We start from the raw sequence: 8,230 nt of genomic DNA, 5'->3' as shown, positions 1-8,230 counted from the left end.
ACTGGAAAAGGTCCAGCTATTTAATTGACTCTTGAGGTGCAAACAAACTGGATCAATTGATCTCTCACTGGAGAAAGAAATGAATCCTGATCACGCTGTATCTAATTGAAGCAGCTCAATCAGTTGGTGTGGGGCTGCAGCTGCTGCAGGGCTGGGCTGTGGTGGGGAGTGGCCTGCAGGATATGACTGGTGGTGTCCTGCGCTGGAGGTGTTAACGGGGTGGGCTCCTCCTGAAGCCAACAGGAGTTTGAACACCCGGCAAGATTTGGAGGGCTGCTGTCTAGATGTTGAAGGTTTGCTCTGGTTAGGCATCATGCTTTGGGTGCAGCAGCTTGCTGAGGCTGGGTGGGATGGCCCCAGCCTCTCCAGACGGGATTTCCACACAGTGACTTGCAGTGGCCTGCTCCTCAACTGAGCACATTAGGCCAATTTAACTCCCTAACTTGCCATAACTGCCCCCCAAATGGCACGCTTACTTTTTCCCCCTAGTTACTTAGCATGAACATTTTGGTAGGTGTTCCATATGTGTATTATTTAAACAATGCAAGTTCTGTCACGTGCTAGCATCTGGCCACTGTGATCTTACAGAGGTATCCGAACATAAATGATAGCAACATGTTATTTAGCACTTAGCAAATGTAATCCTGGGCTAACGATTAGCAGCAGATAGCTGGCTAGCAGCACAGTTATACTATGAGCAGCTTTAACTTCCAGTTGCTCTCCCTATGTATTCTGCAGGCATACCTGGGTATGCCACACACTAAACTGAACCAGGGAATTAATTCCAGCAAAACAAAAAAAAAAGTTGTAGTTTGTCCCCCAAGTTATTTCCATCAGGATTAGTTCTCTTGATTCTTTGCTTGGCCACACAACCTCTTTGCAGCTGGCAGTGCTTATGCTGGTTGACAAGTGCTAAATGGCATTATACTGAGGGCACCTGGGGATGTGCTTTCAGCAGAGCTTCTGACTTCCTCCTGCTCTGCTGTGCCTGGGCAGGAACCAGGTGGAGACCTAAGCCAGGTTAGCAGCAATGCAGGGGAAGGAGGAATCGGGGTGGGCTGCTTTGTTTCCCCACAGTCCCTTGGGACATGCAGGGCGCTGTGATCCAGCTGCCTTCATATCCTGTCCAGCCCTGGGCAGACAGTTCTTCCAGAGCCTTTAAATAGGGGAGAACCCCACAGGCCCCCAAGTGACTCCTGCAGCCCAGCTGAGATAAAATCCCAGCAACTGCAGCTGATGGAGGCAGCAATTTGGGCATCAAAAGAAATCACCCCTGCAATGCCCGGCTTTTGGCTCCCCTCGGTTCACCCCCTCCCCCCTTTAGCTCACTCCTTGCACCGGGGTGTTGCCTTTAGCGGGTCAGCCCGAATTCTTGCTAAAGCCGTTTTGGTGCAAGTCACAGCTTCGTGTGGCCCTTCAAACATCTCGGTCTCCATCCCCAAAGCTGTGTTGTGCACAGGGGCATTTGCAGGTCGAGCCTCTGTGTGCATGTGAGGGGGAGGAGGTGCTGGGAACATGCCTTGAAGGCTTCAAATCTGTTTATCTTCACACTCCTGAGAGGCGATCGCTCTCCCGTGACAGGGCAGTGCACTGGAGGGAGCAGCCCTGGCAGCACCGAGATAAACCGGTGGGGCACAGCCTGCTTTGGCCAAGTGGCCTCTCCCTGACCAGCAATTCCTTATGTCTCTGTGAGATGAAATGGGACAAGAGCAGCAGGAAGCCTCCTCCAATCCTTCTTTCTAATAGTTCCTTGGAATAAATTGTAGATAAGAGGAGAGACCACTTTGTTAACATGCTGAGAATGCAAAGACAAAGGAAGGGCAATCTTTCACAGCAAAAATAAATAGGTCTCTGTAGCAGGGTATATTCAGCAGTATGTCCAAATTCTAGCTAGCCTCTGACTTGCCTTGTTTTTCATTTATTTTATTTCCAATATTTGTTTTATCATTGCAAACATATAAAGGAAAAGAGGAAGAAATTATTTTCCTGTTTCCTGTTGTAACTGCAAAGTGAAGGTAACTTATATAGGGATGAAAGGAGACCATATTTCATGCCTGTTGCTAAACAAATAACTGCAGAACAGTGAGTTATCATGATAAGCATGACAGACTAACAAAAAACTGCCTCTGGGAGATTCCTTTGTAGATTCAAACACAGAAAAGGGTAACCTAGGAGATATTTTCTTTCTGCTTAGTTATTCTTGGTCTGATACTTATTGTATCGACCCAGTGCCTAAACACTTTGATTTATGGAAGATAACATCAGAGTACAGTACTACAGCATTTCCAGGATTTTGTTTGTTTCCATATTGGGGAAAGGGTTGAGAGAGAGGACTGTACTGAGCCAATTAAAAAATATATACATTGCAAATGCATTTTATGGGATAGCTCTTCTTCTCTTGCTGGCCATTCCTGTGCCTTACAATTTCTACATACGCATAAACCCCTTATGAAAATATTCCGTGTGTTTCAGTGTGCAGATTCCAGCTGCTGCTGCCAGTCTGCTGGCACTTTGGTCCCACGCCAGCTATGTGCTGAGGACTTTCCTCCCAGGAGTGCTGAGCACTCCTGAGCTCAGAGGAAGTAAATGGTGCTCAGCTCCTTGTTTGAGAGCCCAAGGTGGCAGGGCAGAAGTGTGCAGGCTGCCTGGCTTGGGAGATGTTCATGGTGGTTTGGCAGATCCAAGCTGCTGTCCCATGCTATTGCCACACCTTCTGCTCCATGTTGCAACCCTTGGTGTTTCTACACCTAAGAACCAGGCTAGGGAGATAAACCAGGAGAAAACAAGCTCTACTGAAAAACAGAAAGGATTTTCTGGCAGGTTATGTGTTCAGAGAAGTTCACTGAAGCAGAGGAGCATCGGCTGTGGCATGAAGGCCAGAAGAGAGAGCTTGGAGCTGCAGTAAATCCAAACTCCACATCATGAAGTCTTTACACTGTATGTGAGGACAGGAGCACATCTGGGATCAGGTATGCCCCTTTCTCTGTAGCTGTGTGGTTGGTTAAAAGTACCAAGATCTGGTGGCTTGCATCTAGGAAACAGCAGGCTGACAGACCAAAAATACTTAGGTATTTTTCACACCTTCCAGTAGCAGTAAATGGGCATGGAAGAGCACTTTTCCAGATCCCTGTGAAGTTGCTCTTCCAAACTGCATGTGGTTACCTCTGGCAGCAGGGAGGAGGATGTTGGAGTGTCATCCATCTCCTGCTGAAATTCATGGCAGGGTTCCTCTTCATTCTGGTGTGACGAGCCTTAGACAGTGGGGGTAAACATCTGGAGGCTGCCTCTGGGGCACTGTGAAACAACCTGGCAAAGGTGCACTGTTGGGGTGCACCACTGATTTGGGCCAGTGAAGCACCAGAAGGTGGCTGGAAGGGGAAACAAATGCTAATATAGCAAATAATTATATTGCTTTCACTTTGGAGTTGTTGTTTTATGATGAGGTGAGATCTGTGTTAAAATCCCTTTGTCAAGGTGTGCTTTTCCTGTACAGGAAGGCTCCCTGGAGAGAAAGTTCATTAGCATTCCAAGGGCTCAGCCCAAAGTGCGCTTGCCCTTCTGCTCATCGAAAGAGTGAATCTCCTTTGAGAAGGCAATGGAGATGGTAACTGTATACAGGTTTAGAATGAAACAAGAATCTACTAAGTGACCAAATGTGCCAAAAGTAAACATTTTTATGGTGGGTCTTAATAGAGTTAGTGTAACATACTTAAAATCTGGGAATACAGTTGTAACTGGGTCAGGAGTTCGGCATGAGAAACAAGAAAGTGTCTAAACATGCTTATAGTGACACCAGATCAAAAACACTCAGAGCAAGAACTATGAGGACAAAACGAACTTCCCTGAAGAGCTGATTACACCCTGCCAGGAGTGCAGCATCATGGCAGCCCCTTAGCTGGGCTTTGGGTACTCTGAAGGCAGAGCTGCAAATTACTCTAATTCCCCTGCAGTTAATAGCTTTCTGGCAATTACCACTGCTCCCAGCCTGCCCTGGGCTGCAGCTCCAGTACTGCTACAGCCACCCTCAGCTGCCCGTGCTGCCGGTACCCTGCGGTGCCTGTAGCTCCAGCTTCCTCCACACCAGCAGTGACACTCAGCAGCTCCTACTAGCAGAACTGGAGGATGAACTGGGACCTGGCACTGGTAGCAGGGAAGGGCTGAGCCTCTGGGGGACCATGATAATGATTATATGTCTGTTTGAAAATGGATTTGGGCTCCAGGACCCTACTACCATATCTTACAGGCTACAGCTAATTGACGATGGTGTTGTGATTGCTCATATTCCAATGGGGACACTTTAAACTGCTGTAAATAACTCTCTCCCCACCTCTCCTGTTTCCCACCCAGAGGTGCTTGTTCCTCTCCTTTTCTGTTCCGTGACATTATGGTGTTAGAGCACAGCCATGTGAAGCCAAAACAGGAGAAAAGACCATGTGAGCAAAACCACTCTCCCATTTCTGAGCTTGTTAGATCAGGTGGGATGCAGCAGCATGTGGGAACCCAGCTCAGGCCATTTGTGGCCATGCCAAACACCATCCATGCTGCTGTGACAGCTTTTTCCAGGCCACAGGGATGAAAGAGCTAACATGATGCTATTCATTTTCCCAGACAAGGGTGAAATGCTCAGTGCAAAACTGACCACAGAGCAAACAGGTCTGTTTCTGGTTTAAGCTGAAGGAGATGTAAATGTTCTAACACCAGAAAAATCTTATTCTAATGTGGGAAGAAACTGCATTCTCCATCCTAGGTTTGTGACTGCAGTGATCTCATAAATACAGAGTTCACCTTGGGAAGGTCCAGTTACAGCAAATTTTCAGCTTCTTTCCTTTTCCTGAGGCTGCTCATTCCATCCCAGAGAAGACTCCTGCTTATCAGTTGTCTTTCTAGAGATGTTGGTAACAAGTTAGACAAAGCGTATAAACACCATGATCATTCATGAGATTTCATTAACATTTGGAAAATTCCTCTCTTTGGTGCATAATAGTACCAAAATTCTGGATTTTATAGCCCTAGCTCAGTTTAGCAGTCCTGGATGCATTGCCAGCTGCCTATGGAGCAAAACCTTGAGTCAGATCTGTTCATATCAGTCTGATATTTAAAATCTTTCCTTCCAGGAAACATATAGATTTGACTGGCCAGGGCTGAGGCTGAAATGCAGCATAAAAATCAGGTTATTTACAGACAGTAACCTGGACAGCATGTTGTTGTTCCAGCCATGGATAGCACTTCAAAGAGAGCTCTTACTACTGACTTGTGTTTTAAGACATTGAAGAGCTGACTGCTCAAATATTACAAGTTATTAGTTCTTTGAAAGATGTGTGCAGCTTGTTTGCAGACCCAAAAATCTAAGAGAAAACAGAAAAGGGTTTATATGGGTTTGAAAAGAACCACAAAAGCTGGGGAAATTTGGATAGCCAAAAATACAGCTTGAGTCAAGAAAAAAAAGTCTGTGTTGGTGACAGAAGAAAAATTGCTGCCTTGCAGCAAAGTACACATAGCTTTGTTTATGTTGGTTGGCAGCCTCTTGTACTCCTGGACTGCCTTTCTGTCTTTCTCAAGATAGTGCTTCTGAAATGCTTAGCCAAGTAGATAATTGGGTTCAATGGCTGCATATTTACAAATATGGTGTATTTGACAAAGTTACAACTGGCAGTGCCTTTAAACTGTGGTTCAGTGAGTTTATCAGTCATATATGAATTTAGATATGTTATCGCAAGTCTGCACTATCTCTAACCCAATTAATTACTGGGAAATGTGTTAAAATAATGAATCCTGACAAATTAAAGAGGGAGAGTTTATACTTATCTAGCTATTGAACTGCTTGGTTCTAGTAGGAATTGTATTACTTATTTTGTTAAACAGAAATGTGAAAATTAAAATAATGGCATTTGTAGCTGCCCAGACACAGGCACAAGAAGCATTCCAGAGGGAAGCACTTTCTTTGTTAAGCCATTTAAGACAAATATTGCATTTGATCTCATGAGTCAAAATCTCCTGCTGGCACAGTGTAGTCCAGGGAGATGGTAAAGCAGTTTCGCCATCACAGCAGAATACAGTAGTGAGCACAGACAACATAGCTAAGGCAAACCAGCTCACAAATAGGACAGGACTACAATTTCCTCTCTCTGTGTTGGCTTTTTTTTTGTCCCCTGGTCAACTCAGACCAACCCCTCCTTCAAAAAAGGTTAGTGAGTTGGGCAAGGTGTTCCCCTGGGAAAGGTGGGGTAGTGTCCAGTGCTGGACAGTACAGCTCAGCCACCTGCTCACGCCTGCAGGAAGCAGTGCCAAGGTCTGCAGGAAAATGACCTTACATCTCCCAGGGACAGCTCCAGCCACTCCACCAACTGACCAAGGCACCTGGCATAGAAATGTTACTGGATACTGCATTCCCTATTGTGTTTTTCTTCTAGGTGTGCTGAGCTCCTCAAGGAAATCTCAAATTCAGGTCATGCTGATGAACCAGAGTTTAGCAGGAGAGAATACAGTACCAACATGAGGTGCAGATGAAAGCAGTGAGTTTACCATGAGAAAGAATGAATATTTAGTCATTAATGCTCAAAAATAATATAAGCAAAACTGCTTGTGATTTTTTTCATAGTTCACATTTTTCTGATTAGATAACTTAAAACACTGAGGAAAATTGAAAAATACTGGATCAAGTGGATCCTGTTGCTCTATTTGGTCCTATTTGGACACCAAAACAGTGCATGTGCAGTTCTGCTCGGTAAAGTGACTGAAACTGTCTGGATGCCTTTTGGGTAAGTGATTTGCATGTAAAGCAAATATTTCCTAATTACCCTCCCTGAAAACTCTGCTTGTATATTTTTGATAAGTGGAGAAGATGATGTAGGTCAACCTATGGCTTTACATCACATTTTAGTAGTTCTGATTTTCTCCCAAAGACTTTCAGAAGAGTCACTGACTCGGGCTGTAGCCAGTCCTGGTGATGATGCAGCAGAAGGGACTGGTTTGGCTGCCAGCTCTCAGCTCTGTGAGCTTTGCAGTGCTGGCAGGAACAAAAAGCAGTAAAAACTTGCCTGTCACTGAAGTCAGCAGCTCTCACAATGAATGCAAACATAGGGTAAATCTGCTGAGTAAGAAGATGCCTTCCTACGCAGTAACTTTAGAAACTAGAAATCTGAACAGACAAAAAAAGAGATTAGAAATTGCTGGCTGCAAGCATGGGGTAAAATTAGGGGTGGAACGGAAAGCTTAAGTGATAGCGGCAGCATTTGATGGTATCTCCTGTACGCATTATCCAGAGGGTGGTGACAGCATGATTCTCAAGCCATGTTTGCAGTTTAGGTTGCATTTTGGCAAGCAAATGGCAAGCATTTTGGCGGCAGATGTAAGTATAAGGCTATTTTCTGAGGATGCAAGTGAAGGGCAGCTCATCCTCGACAGCACAGTGCTGTTCCATGTGGCCATCTGGAAGTGGTTTTATTGGTGCTGTAGGATGGGCTCAGTGAGGATCAATAACAAAATTGGCTTTTTTTTTTCTGGTCAATGCCCATCCTCAAGTCAAACATTTGTCTGCATGTACGGGAAGGCCAGTTTTAGCTGGGTGTGAGGTGCTCTGGCACACCTGGACAGTGCTGCACCTGCGCCGGGCAGTGCAGGGTCTACTGCTCAGCACCTCCCCTGGTTCGGTGCTCTGGGCGGACAGCTCTGGGTTTGGCACAGCCCTTCGGTAACGCCGCGCCGGGTCCAGCGCACGTGTTGCCGATGCTCGCCATGCCGGTGAGCCGTGAGATGTCCCGGGGGAGCCAGGTGTCCCGGGAGAAGGCATGGCCGGCAGCTCCTGCCGCGGCTGGAGGGCTCAGCCCGCCCGCCAAATACCGCAGCCGGCAGCGCCTGCCCGGCTCAGGGGTCGGCGGAGCTGCCGTCGGGTCCCGGTGCTGTCCGGGAGGGGCCGCCTCTGCGGGGCCGTGCTCGGCCCAGATGGCGCCGGAGCCCGCGGCCCCTCGTGCTCGGGGCCGGCCGGCCCTGCCGCCCCCCGGCCCCGGCGCATTGTCCGCCGCGACCCCCCGCCCTGCGGCCCGCCCCGTCCAGCGGCGTCCCTCCCTCCCTCCTCCGGCCGGTCCTGCCCCGCCCCTCGCCCCTCTTCTCCCCAAAGGCCAATGGAGACGAGATGCAGAGAGTAGGGCCGGGACGGGCGCGCCGGGGCCGCTCCGTCCGTCCCCAGTCTCCTCCCCTCGCCCGCTGACCGGTCTGTGGAGCGGCCGGCGGG

The 8,230-nt window shown here is 47.7% G+C and overlaps 1 long non-coding RNA gene across 2 annotated transcripts; it reads left to right on the top strand.

The window, feature by feature from the left end:
* Positions 1-224: 224 nt before the first annotated feature.
* Positions 225-6,539, top strand: LOC138116496 (uncharacterized). Of its 2 annotated transcripts, none has more exons than XR_011154175.1 (3): positions 225-293; positions 2,821-2,969; positions 6,411-6,539. It is a non-coding gene; the product is annotated as an uncharacterized lncRNA (long non-coding RNA). The 2 variants fall into 2 exon arrangements; XR_011154176.1 differs by lacking the exon at positions 225-293 and adding an exon at positions 949-1,020.
* Positions 6,540-8,230: the final 1,691 nt, after the last annotated feature.

This window comes from Aphelocoma coerulescens, chromosome 10 (genome assembly GCF_041296385.1).
Source record: "Aphelocoma coerulescens isolate FSJ_1873_10779 chromosome 10, UR_Acoe_1.0, whole genome shotgun sequence".
Taxonomy (NCBI): domain Eukaryota; kingdom Metazoa; phylum Chordata; class Aves; order Passeriformes; family Corvidae; genus Aphelocoma; species Aphelocoma coerulescens.
This window is presented reverse-complemented; position numbering and strand designations above follow the sequence as displayed.